Source organism: Camelus ferus, chromosome 4, assembly GCF_009834535.1.
Source record: "Camelus ferus isolate YT-003-E chromosome 4, BCGSAC_Cfer_1.0, whole genome shotgun sequence".
Classification (NCBI taxonomy): Eukaryota; Metazoa; Chordata; class Mammalia; order Artiodactyla; family Camelidae; genus Camelus; species Camelus ferus.
Genome location: NC_045699.1, coordinates 45,996,998 through 46,010,154, shown reverse-complemented (window position 1 = coordinate 46,010,154; position 13,157 = coordinate 45,996,998). Strand labels below are relative to the sequence as shown.

Below are 13,157 nucleotides of genomic sequence, written 5' to 3'. Positions count from 1 at the left end.
CCCGGGATTTTGGCTTCTAGCAGTCATCTAGGACTCCTGGGACCTCCCCTCCACCCCACTGCAAAGCATTTCACTCCTGCATAACATTTAATTCTTAACGCACTGCTGGGCTAACTAGACGTTGAGGAAGTCTCGAAAAACTACCTCCTCTTCCCAAGAAAGGGAAAAAACCTGAGCCAAAATCTAAGTAGAAAAGGTTAGCAGCAAGTGAACAGGAAGAACAGGCTTGTCCTGTGACAAAGGTGGACAGAATAAGTTGGGCCGTATGCAGTTGCTGATATTTAACAGTTTTTGACCCCAAATGGCAGTTTCACATAGATTAACTTGATAGCAGGTCTTTTCAGGATCCTGAGTCTCTGCCTTGAGGCAGAATCTCTGAAGGGGCTCGAGGGATCTGGACTTGAGAGTGCCTCTGGCTTGCCGCAGAAGCAGATACAGAGTTCCTCCAGAGAGAAGCATTCCCAATGTGGACAGGATTCCCACAGATTAAGATCAGGGAAATTCGTAAGCTGAGAACACCAAGCATGTAAACATCCATGAGTAAGCGTCAGACTTAGACAAACAACAGACTTAGAGCCCCAAAGGGCTTTAGAAGTTCAAATCGTAAATACAGATTGGACTCTCATAGATCAGGTTTTCTGATCCCAGTGCAGTTGAGCTAGAAATCAGTAACAAAAGATAAATTTTAAATGCCCATTCATTTTGAAATTTAGAAACACCTTTCTAAATAACTTCTAGATTAAAGAAGAAATCAAAATAGAAATTTAAAAATACTTGGAAATGAATGATAGTGAAATACATCACAAAACTTACAGGATACAGAGAAGGTGGTGCCTCAAGGGAAGTTCATAGCATAGATGCTTATGTTAGGCTGAGAAATAATGACTCAACATTCACTCTAAGAAGTTAGAAAAAGAACAACAGAGTAAACCCAAAGAAAGTTTGAGGAAGGAGGTAATAAAGAGTAGAAATCAGTGAAAGAGAATCAATGATCGATTAAAGAGGATCAAGAGAGCCTAAAGTTGGTTCTTAGAAAAGACATAGACAAGCCTCTGGAGAGATGGTCAGAAATTAAAGAGAGAAGGTACAAACAGCACCAAGAACAACAACAACAACAAAGGCAGTATCAGTAGAACTTCAAAAAATAGGAGCAATTTTATGACAATGTATTTGAAAATGTTGGCAATATGGACAGATTCCTGATATATATATATATAATTTGTCAATACCAATTCAAGTAGAAATACAAAGCCTGAATAGTCCTGTAACTGTTTTCAAAATTGAGTAATAAAAATTTCTCTTAAAGAAAACAGCAGAAGGAAAAGGCAAGCCATAAGTGAGAAAGGATATTTGCACAGTGAACGTGACAAAGAGCTCATTTCCTGAATGTATAAAATGAACTAGGGGGGACAAAACTGAACAGCTTTCTCACAGCAGAGAAAATCCAAATGGTTACTAAACATTTGAAAAAATGCTCAACCTTGTTAGTAAACCACAATGAGATACCACTGCAACTCACCAGCTTGACAAAAATGTAAAAATCTAGTAATAGTAAGTAATGATGAGGATATGGAGCACTGTAAACTCTCAGTCTTCTGGTGGCAGGGTAAACTGGCACACGTGTTTTGGAACGAAGTGTGACAGTTTCTATTAAAGAGGAAAATACACAGACAGTGACTCAGAGATTCCACTCTTATGTATTTACTACGCAAAACTGTGTGCTTAGATGTGTCAGAACACAAACACAAGAGTCTGCATGGGAGCATTGTTCATGTTATCACAAAACTGCAAAAACCTAAATGTCCAAGAATTGAATAAATAAATTATGGTATATCCATAATGTTGAATATACACAGTTATGAAAAGTCAAAGTATAGGCATATACCATGACATGGATGAATCATAAAGACAATGTCGAGGAAAGAAACCAAATAAATCACAGTCTCGTTCTATTTACCTAAAGTTAAAAACAGACTAAATTACATTATATTTTAAGGGATGCATAAGTAGAAAAATCTTAAAGAAAAGCAAGCAGGGGATTATCAAGAAAACCAGGATAATAGTTACCCCCTGGGGGAGGGAGGGAGGGAGGGAGTTATGATTGGAAAGTGTTCCATAGAGGGGAGTCTCCTCTGTACTGGTAATGGTTCATATGTTGACCTGGGAAGATGGTAGTTATATGGTTAAATTTATTTTTTAACAATTCATTAAGCTGAACATTTACATTTTATGCATTTTTTTAGTATATTATATTTCACACAAACACACAAAACGATGACACTTGGCCCATGTGGTTTGTTTTTTGTTTGGTTGGTTTGTCTTTATTTTCCCTAGAGGGGAAGTAATTTATTTGTTTATTTGTTTGTTTTAATGAAGGTGCTGGGGATTGAACCCAGGACCTTGTGCATGCTAGGTATACACTCTACCACTAAGCTATACCCTCCCCGAGTCCATGTGGTTTTATGGGCAATTTTTATGAAACTTTCAAGGAACTGATTCTTCTAATCTTTTACCAACACCTCCAAAGACTAGGAAAAGAGGGGCTGCTCCCCTGCTTGTTCTGAGGCCAGTATAACCTTGATTACAAAACCAGATAGGAATAGATCAAGAAAGAAAAATTACAGGCCAGTATCACTCAAGAAGATGAATGCAAAATTATTAGCAAATCAAATTTAGTAGCGGATTGAAAAAAGATATATTCTGACCACATTGGATTTATTCCAGAAACTGAGTGATTTAATATTAGTAAATCTATAAATATAGATCACTATGTTAGCACATGAAGGGAGAAAACCCATGTGGTCATCTCCATAAATGCATAAAAAGCATTTTATAGAGTGCAGTACCCACTACTGATAAAAATTCTTTGCAAACTAGGAAAGGGGAAGTTATAGGAACATATAAATATAACATATAAGAGACAAAGAGACAAAGTTTTTAAAACTTTTTATTGAAAGAATCTCAACCCTACAGAAAAGTTGCAAAAATAGTTGAATAAAGTGATTATCCTTCACCTAGATTCACCAGTTGTTAACATTCTGCCAAATTTACTTTTTATATCTTTTTCTCCATATGTGAGTATACAGAAATTTCACTTCTGGTCCAGAATCCAACTCAAGATCATGCATTTTATTTAGTTATCATATCTCTTAGTCCACTTTATTTCATGATATTGACATTTTAAAGCAGTAAAGTCCAGCTGTTTTGTAAACATTCCTAAATTTGGATTTGTCAAATTGTTTCCTCATGATTAGATTCATGTCATACATTTTTGGCAAGAGTATTAAACAGGTGATGTGTATCCTCAGTTCATTACATCATATGACACATGATGTCAGCTTGTCCCATAATTGGAGATGTTGGTGATATTTGATCTATTTGTTAATATGATGCAAACATCATTTATAAAGAGGGAATGTTAGAAACAACCCTTTAAGATCAGCGATAAGATAAAAGTTCCTGGCCTGCACAGTACGACTAAGAAAATAAGTTAAAGGTATAAGGATTGAAAAGGAAGAAGTAAAACTACATTATTTGCAGATGTGATTGTCTACATAGAAACCCAAAAGAACATATAGTCAAATTATTAGAAAAATAATAAGAATGTTTGGAAGGTGGCTGGATAAAAAAAATCAGAATACAAAAATGAATCACAATTTTACCTACCAAGAATGCTTGGAAAATGTAAGCATTTGCAGTAAAATAAAAGAAAAGTGAATACCTAGGAATAAATAAGTGAAACTGAAAAGAAGAAAATTACAGCGCATCATTGAAAGGCTAATGTTGAAGGTGACCTAGTAAAAGGAAATATGTACCATGTTCATGAATAGCCACTTTTCATCCGTTCCCCAGATGTCCACAGCATTCTCCTTTTTATGACATATGCCACAGACCATTCCTGTCTTGGGATACTGTGCCTTGAGTTCTTTGAATTAGAGTCATTTGTGTTCTTTTGGTAGCACCTCCTCATGTACTTGGAATAGTGAGAAAAAGAACCAGTACTTTGTTTACCCATATACCACCTTGTGGCCACAAAGATGGTGCTCATACATTTTCACTGATTGAACAAATTACCCAGTGATTGTTCATCCAAATAAATAGAGAGGCATGCTTGTTAAAGGGAAGGGCACAAGCCAAGATGTGGAGTTGGGACTGTGCGTGGAATGTTCACGGAACAGTGCAGAGAGCAGTCTGGCCAGAACAAATGAACAGTCTGTGAAGGGCAGGAAGGGAAATATCCTGGGAAGTGGACTGGGGCCAGGTGAGAAGGGCCTTGAACGCCAGGGTGAGAAGTGTAAACTGTACTCTAGAAAGAGGTGACATTTTTCAAGCTGAGGAGGGACAAGTGTAAAATGGGATGTAAGGAAAGACTTGAAGGTCAGAGCTGGAAAGACCCCTAGAGATGGCCTGTTCAGCTACTTGCTTCTCCTGAGCTCTGGGTGCTTTTAAAAGATTCTGTCCACCAAGCAAACTATATTTTTAATGAATTAATTAATGTGTTTTCCTGCTCTTTATTACTTAGACTCTCAGAACTCTCCATTTCTAGCTAGCATGAACTACTCAGTATAAACAGGTACTAATGACTGATAGTAAGAAAATAAATTGGTTTGATGTGATGGGGTGTGACCTGGGTGCAAAGAGGGGACCTAGTTTAGATAGATTGATTAGAGAAGGCCTTTCTGGGGAGGCAACGTTTGCACAGAGAGCCACTCAAAGTTCTAGAGGCAGAGTGTTCAGGCAGACTGGATAGCAAATACAAAGGCCCACCTCATGGAATGGGTTTTGTGTGTTTGAGAAACAAGCGGGTGCATTGTCACATAGGCAAGCATGGTCGGAGGTGAGGTCAGAGAGAGGAGCAGGGCCGGGACTGTGATGGCTTTGTAGGCCAGGGCGGGAGTCTGGCTCTACTCTGAGTCCACTGGGAAACCCCTGGAAGGTTGAAACTCACCTGTCTGTCCTGCTCAACCTGATCCTGGGTACTCTGTGATTCTCTTTGGACTTTTTGAAACAGCATAAATAGCTGGAGGACACATGTTCATTGCTACCTAGGAATCCAGGCAGTCAGAGCCGGAAGCCACTAATCAGAGTTCACACCTGAGTGTCCAACACAGATTCTGATTTGGTGACCTGAATGTTGCTATCATCACAAAGATCTCCCATGTTGACCTTTTATAGCCGTAGCCACTTCCCTCCACCCCTACCTTCTCCTTCACCCCTGACTACCGCTAATCTGCTCTCCATCTCTATACTTCTGCCATTTTAAGAATGTCATACAAATGGAACTGTACAGAATGTAGCCTTTTGGGCTTGACTTTTTTCACTCAGTACAATTCTCTGGAGATCCATTTAGATTGTTGGGTGTACCAGTTAGTTGCTAATTCTTTTTTATTGCTGAGTCATATTCTGTGGTGTGGGTGCACACAGTTTGTTGAACCATTTGCCGTTGAAGGCCATCTGGGCTGTTTCCAGTTTGGGGCTTAGGAACGAAGCTGCTGTAAACATTTGTGTACAGATGTCTGTGTGAACATAAGTAAATTCCATTTTTCTGGGATAACTGACAAGGAGTGCCATCGCTGGATCATAAAGTAGTTACGTGTGCAGTTTTATAAGAACCTGCCAAGCTATTTTCACAAATAGCTTTATAGCATAAGTAAAATATTATGTGGAACATGCTTCTAAAAAAGTCTTTGCTGTTTATCTGAGATTCAAATTCTACTAGACAAGCCTTTATTTTCATTTGCTTAATCTGGCATTTCTACACCCAGGTGATGCCAATGCTACTTGTTTACAAACTACATTTTCAGCAGTGGGGCTCACTTCTAGTTCTTTTTTATCATTACAAAAAAATTTCCAATGCAAAGGCAGATAAAAACTACAATGAACTCTTCTTACCCAGAGTTTAGAATTTTGAAGACTTTGCCGCTCTTGCTTCATCCATCCCCTTTTACCCCTGAGGTATTTTAAAGCAAATCCTGGACAGCTTGTTATTTTACCCCCACAAAGTTCAGTCTGCAATTCTAAAATATAGTAACACTTTCTGACATAAGCACAACGCCAGGATCACAGCATCAACAATATCTCCTGTGCCACCTGGTCCCTATATGTGAAAATGCCCTTGATTTCCTCAGAAATGCCTCTTTGTATCTGGTTTGTTTGAATCAGGATCCAGAAATTTCCATGCACTGCATTTGGCTGACATTTTCTTAAGTAACCAGATTCAGTGTGATAAGCAGGAAGGAGAGGCTGAGACAGGGAAAGGACACAAGTGCTGATCCCATTGGGCAGCACTTACCTGAGCAGACAGGTCTGCAGGCCCTTCTCCAGGTAGCCATAGGGACAGGCCTTATGTTGTACCTTTATTAGCCCATTCTGTAGGAGGTCTTGCCCCATTGTACAGATGAGGATGTTGAGGCTCAGAGAGATGACTTCCTGAAGGACCCTGAGCAGTAAGGGTGAGGACCTAGACCTGGGCATGGCCTTGGCTTCCCCCACCCCCTCCCTCAGCTGACTGGCGCTTCTGAGGTTTGGCTCTGGTTTACGTTGGCTTCTTCTCAGTTACCAGAAAGAGGTGTCAGTAAAGAAAGGAAGGGACAAGCTAGCTAATTTTTTTTTCACTTAAATGAGCCATTTTATTATCATTTTATTACCTCTCCCAGTTTCTATGCTCAGGAATTCAGGTAAGGTCAGTGGGAGATTCTGTCCTTGGGTCCCTTATGTGGTTGCAATCAGTTGGTGGCTGGAGCTAGAAGAGCAGAGTGACTGGAGAAGCTGCAGTCTTGCTGGGTGTTGGCTCTCTCTTCATGCAGTCTTGGGCCTCTCCATGTGGTCTCTCCAAAAGAGCTGGTTTGTGCTTCCTCACAACATGGCAGCCTCGGGGCTGGTTCAGTGCTTCAGTGCAAGTATTTTTGCTCCCAAGGCAGCAGCTGCATCAGCTTTTACAACATGGCCTCAGAAGTCAAGTAGCATCACTTCTACCATCACTTCTGTTGCTTACAAGTCAATCACAAGCCCACCTGGATTCCAGGAGGAATTAGCCTTACTCCTTAATGGAGAAAAGGAAAGGTTCTTGAAAAGCAATGTGGACTAGGGGATATGGTGGCTCTCTTTGCAAAATATAATATGCCAGAAGGTAGAAATTACTGATGATCATAACCTTGAAAAGAAATTTTTGTATTTTAAGAAAATAATGTTAACCCAACTGAATCTCTGTATTAGTGAAATAAGTTCTGAAGAACTTTCATTCTCTTCTTAATTACTTTCAGTCTCTTCTCTGCATTACCTCTGACACTCTAGGGTAGAACAATCGGGTGTAATGGGCTGTGTTAGTTTACTAGGGCTGCCATGACAAAATACCATGAACTGAGTGACTTAAGCAAACAGAAATTTATTGTCTCACAGTTCTGGAAGCTAAAAGTCTGAGACTGAGGTGTCGGCGAGGTTGATTCCTCCTGAGGGCTGCAACAGAAAACTGGTCCCTGCCTCTCGCCTAATATCTTGTGGTTTGCCTGTAATCTTTGATATTCCTGGTCTTGTAGAAGGTCACTCCCACCTCAGCCTTCATCTTCACATGGTGTTCCCCTTGAGTGCATGTATCTTGTCCAAAATTCTCCTTTTTATAAGGACACCAGTCATATTGGATTAGGGGCCCACTCTACTCCAGTAAGACTTCATCTTAACTAATTATATCTGCAATGACCCTATTTACATGGAAAATCACATTCTGAGGTACCGGGGGTTAGGACTTCAACATATGAATTTAGGGGGACACAATTCAACCTATAACATGTCTCTTATTTTTTTGAAAGAAGGAGCTTCTCTTTTTTTTTTTTTTTAATATTCAACCAACTTTTTTTTTTCTTTATAGTGATTCCGTGATTGACACAGAATTTTATTTTATTTTTTAATTGAAGTACAGTCAGTTGCAATGTGTCAATTTCTGGTACAGCACAATGTCCCAGTCATGCATATACATATATATATTTGTTTTCATATTCTTTTTCATTAAAGGTTATTGCAAGATACTGAATATAGTTCCCTGTGCTATACAGAAGAAATTTGTTTTTTTAAATCTGTTTTTATATATAGTGGCTAACATTTGCAAATCTCAAACTCCCAAATTTATCCCTTTCCACCCTCTTCCCCCAGTAACCATAGGATTGTTTACTATAGCTAATTCTTTATTGGAACACAGGATTGAAAGGTGCCTGGCCTTACCATATGTCCTGGAAGTTTTCTCAGAAGGCTCAGGCTGCCCAGGTGGTGTCAAGTGTGCCAAAGGGAATGACTTCACAGTCCCTTCCTCTTGCCTGCTGTGACCCAGGGTGGGCCTGTTGCAGGGTGGCGCTTGCCGCCCAGGCAACCAAGGGCTATGTTTAGGGACCAAAGGCACAGTGGGAAGGCCTGAGGACAGGCCCGCCCTGAGCCCGGGGACATGCCTGGTTGGGCTCCTGACCTTGGGGCCCAGCCTACAGCGGACCCAGCCCCTCAGGGTAGGAGGCGGACTTTGCTGTGAGGTGTGGAGGTCGGGAGGCATGCCAGCAAGAGCAGGCAGAGCCCTGGGGATGGGCCCTGCAGCATCGCTGGCAGTGGACGGGGCCAGAGGGATGCATGGGCTTGAGGGGCTGAATGGACACAGGGCCTACAGGTACCTGGGAGCAAGGGGAGGGGAGCACTTCACTGCTGTGCTCTTAGAGGCCAGCCAGACCCTCCTTAAGCCTGTGTCAGACCATGTCACTCCCTTGTGTAAACGCCTACCAAGACCCCCATCACCTGCACACACAGTCCTGCCTTTTTCATCAAAGCCCTTCAGGCCCCATCCCAGCCGACGGCTGAACCTCAGAGCCTTCCATAGCACATACCTGTTCTTTCCGCATTCAGGTCCCCCTTCTAGGAATGCAGGGTGTAGACTAGTCTGTTTTATTTTTCTATTTTAGGGGAGAGTCTCTTCCAGTTCTAAGAGTCTGTTCAGCCTGGAAAAGGACATATTCAAGGAAAGAGTCTTCTGCCTTCAAATATCCAAGGAGCTGGCCTGGGACTAGGGGTCGAGTTGGGGGTGGTGTCTATGGGGTCCCAAGGGACAGAGCTAGAACCACAAGCAGAGAGTGAGGGGAGCGGGAAAAGCCACAGGGAGGCTACACCAGGCTCTGAGTAAGAAGCATTTTCTCACAGTCAGCAAGGTCTGAAAGTGGAATAAACCACTGGGGAGAAAGTGAGCTCCCCATCTCTGGAGGTGACCAAGCAGGGTTACCAGGTAGCCTCTGCGGTTTACCACCTCCAGCCCTGGGTGTGGGGTTCTACAGTAAACCCTCTTCATGCTCATCTGTGTATATGAGAGGAGAGCTGATGAATGACGCTCTGCCCTAGATCCTCTTGGGAATGTGATTGGCATTTTAGCAGCACGATTAGAGAACACTCTTGTCATCTTTCTCTCTGCTCAGCCCTCTCCTCCGGGCAGCCCTCCAGCCCCTTCTAGTTAGGACATGACTCATCTGTCCACATGTCCATCTCTCCATGGGCTCTAGCCTGTGCAGGGTAACTATCTCCACTCCCACAGCCTCACCCTCTTGTTTGGCCTCCCCTCTGCTGTCCCATCCGCCAGTCTACCTTCCCTGCTGTCTTCCTTAAAGCCTACTTATGGCCCAGCCTTTCTGACTTGAAATGCCTCCCTTTGACCTTGGTCAAAGTCTCCCTTTCTCTAAGGCCCAATTCAAAAGCCTCCCCCTCCATGAAACCTTCTTTGATTGATCCCCCAGGGCCCCTTTTCTGCCTCTGCCTCTCTCTCCAAGCCTTGAATATACCACATCCTGCCTCCTCCACAGACTGGGGGCTCCTGGAAGGCAGGGACCATAAGTACTTCATCTCCTGCCACCACGTGCACACAGCGTAGGACCTGGCACATAATAGGTCCTCAGTACAAGGCCTGCGTGATGATAGCAAGAGGGAGACCAGGCAGTGAGAGGAGGCATTCCCAGTTCTCATGGCTCTGATTATCAACCCTTCCAGTCCCCACCTTCTGCATTATACATGGGGATTCTTGTACCACTTCCTGGGGTGGTTGGGAGGGAAATCAAATAACATGAGCAAAGCTCCTGGCACATAAATGACTCCATAAATTATCGTTCCTAAAGAAAAGTACTTACAAACCTGTTTCTTATAAATATGAGCTCCTGCTTGAGTTCATCAGTCAGGATATGATCAAGGCATCAGTTTCTTCACTGAGGGCACCCCTGGAGCAATTGCCCATCAGTTGTAGGAAGTGACAGGAGCCCCTCTGTGGAAGTTTGTACACTAAGTACATCCCTGGGCCCCTGAAACACTGAGCAACGATAAAACTGGGTAATTGTGGTTAGCACTTATGAACTTAAATTGGTGAGTTCACTGAGAGCTTACCATGTACCAGGGAGTTTCTTAAGCACTTTATGTATATGAACTCATTTAATCCTCGTACCATTCTGTGAGGTCCTACTACTGTTGCCATTTTGTTGATGAGAAAACTGAGGCACAGAGAGTTGAGGTCACTTGCCCAAGGTCACACAGCAGTAAGTGCTGTAGCAGGGATTCAAACTCAGGAAACCAGAGTCAGCCTGCCTGCCTCACCTCTTGGGCAGCCCACTTCTGCCCGCCTCTACCACCCCTGCCCCCCATGTCCACCCTGGGCTGTGGGGAGGGTTGCTTGAGGCCACAACTGTGACACTGTTGTGGGGACAGCCAGCTCCCTGTGAGCACTAGAGATCGTGACAATGGCCCCATAGCCTCTCCTATCCCGGCAGCTGAGGTCCCCCACCCACCTGGCCCTGTCCTCTGGGTCCTACAGCCCCGTCCACTCCATCTGCCCCAGGGCATCCCCCCAGAGACTCGGAGGTGGCGTCTCTCCAGGCTGATCAGCCAGCTCCCTGCATCCAAGCCACAGTTCCCTGGGGTCTAGGAGGAGGCAGGTGTATCTCCTCTGATTTAGAGTTTGCGCCCCTATCCATCAGAGGCCTATCCCTGGCTACTGGCTGGCCTAATAGGCCAAAAGGCAGAAGTGGCCTCCTGACTATAGATGTCCCTGCTCTCACAGGCCTTTTAGCAGCTGGGTCAATAGCCCTTCAGACTGGCTTATGTCTGTTAACATCAGTCCTCTGCTCAGACCCTTTTAGGCACAGAGCCTGCCGGCCTCCAGGGAGCATCAGCCTCCTGTATTCACTGAGGAGGAGGAGAAGCTGTCTGGGGCTGGGGCTTCTGCTCTTAGAGGCCTGGGAGGAGCGTCCATCAGAGCCAGGCCTGGCTCTTGGGTTCATTCGAGTCTGTGGCTCAGCAGCCCAGGCTGGGAGGCGGGAGTCTGAATGGCCTCCCAGACAGATTGCCTCCGGTCGGCCAAGGCCAAGGCCAGCTAGCTGACAATCAGCTCTTCCCAGGAACCCTCAGGGCAGAAAGTGGGGCATGGCCCTGGGCCAGAGTGCAGAGATCAAGGCTCTGAGAGCACTTGGGTGTGCCGCAGCAAAAGACGCAGCACTGATCATGCCCTTTCACCCAGGAAGTAATCCAAGAGAAGGGAAGGGCTGTGTGCAGGAAGAGGGCAGGATACTGACTCACAGAGGGCTGGTGCTCCCTCAGAGCACAGTAAGTGCACCACAGACTCACACTTGGGAGCCAGCTCTGTCCCTGACATTCCCTGTGACCCTGGGCAAGTCTATCCTCCAGTCTGGGGTCACTGAGACAATGCTGTGATCCATTAGTAATGCTTGCCACAGGTGCAAGATTCAAGAACTTTGCTGTTTTTACTGTTCCTGATCTCAGAGCCCTTCAGGCTCTGCAGTTTTATAAGAAATTTTTGGCTAATCCTGCAAAGACCCTGTCTTTTCAGGAAGTCTGAAGTTTTGTCTTAAATACCCTTTCTTAAAAAATTATTTCTATTTCCATTTTTATTGAAGTATAGCTGATTTACAATGTTGTGTTAGTTTCAGGTGATTCAGTTATACATAAACATATATGTATTCTTTTTCAGATTCTTTTCCATCACAGGTTTTTACAAGATATTGAATATCGTTCCCTGTGCTGTACAGTAGGTCCTTGTTGTTCATCTGTTTTACATATGGTAGTGTGTATATGTTAATCCCAAACTCCTCATTTATTTGTTGCCCCTTAAATACTTTTTATTGCAAAACTTACACAGTTTTTGCAGATAGTTTAGAAAAAAATTTTTAAATGCACAGATGATAAAAAACCACCCATTTATCCCACCATCTAGAGAGAACCATTTGGTGCATTTCCTTCCAGTCTTTTTTTCTCAGCTTTAACGTACACATGTATGTGCATGCGTGCACACACACACACACACATACGATAAAAGCTCTTATATGAGCACTTACTATAGGACATCACTGTTTGGTTTTTCATGCACAATACGTCATTTAACCCTCACAACAATCCTGAGAGGAAGAGATTATTATTCACATGTTAAGAAGCTGCAGAATGGCCTGGTGGCTGGAGCAATGGTCCCAGGATATCTAGGCTGGGCCCGTGGGTGCAGTGTTCTTCCCGGGTCCTGGTGCCCCACTGCTCTCTTCTCTGCCCAGGGGCCCATTTTTTTTCAGCCACGGAGAAGGCAGAACCATCTGAAAGAAATGGAACTTTTGCTCATCCTCACACATCACTGTCAAATGACACAAGTTCAGATTCTTTCCTCTATTTTCTCTCTCTCTCTGAATGTGTATGTGAGAGTATAATTTTTTTCCTGAACCCTTTGAGGGTAACTTACATATATCTTTCCCTCTATCCCTAAGCCTTATATATTTCCTACAGATAAGAATATTCTCTTATGTAACTACAGTACATCGTCGAATTCACTACATTTAACATTGCAACAACACTTTAATCTACCATTCACATTCCAATTTGTCAGACAACATGCTTGATAGAGTTCCCCCTCCAGGAAGGGATCCAGTCTAGGATGAGGTATCTAAGACCCTTTCCCAAGGGGCAGGAGCTGAATTGGGCGGAGTATTTCCGAAGGGAAGCCCAGTACCATGGCCTGTTTGCAGAGCCACTAAGTTGCATGCGTTAGACCCCCATGAACCAGAGGCTCAATCATCTGTCTCCTAGCTTGCCAGAGGTAACAGGGATGTCCTATGTCTGTTCTCATGGCAGCTGCCTGCGTCGCAGCCTTAGTAAGCAAT

At 43.6% G+C, this 13,157-nt stretch overlaps 1 protein-coding gene across 1 annotated transcript in view; it reads left to right on the top strand.

Moving 5' to 3' along the window:
• CORO2A (coronin 2A) overlaps positions 1-13,157 on the top strand; it is a 55,598-nt gene that overhangs the window by 27,740 nt on the left and 14,701 nt on the right. The window lies entirely within an intron of this gene.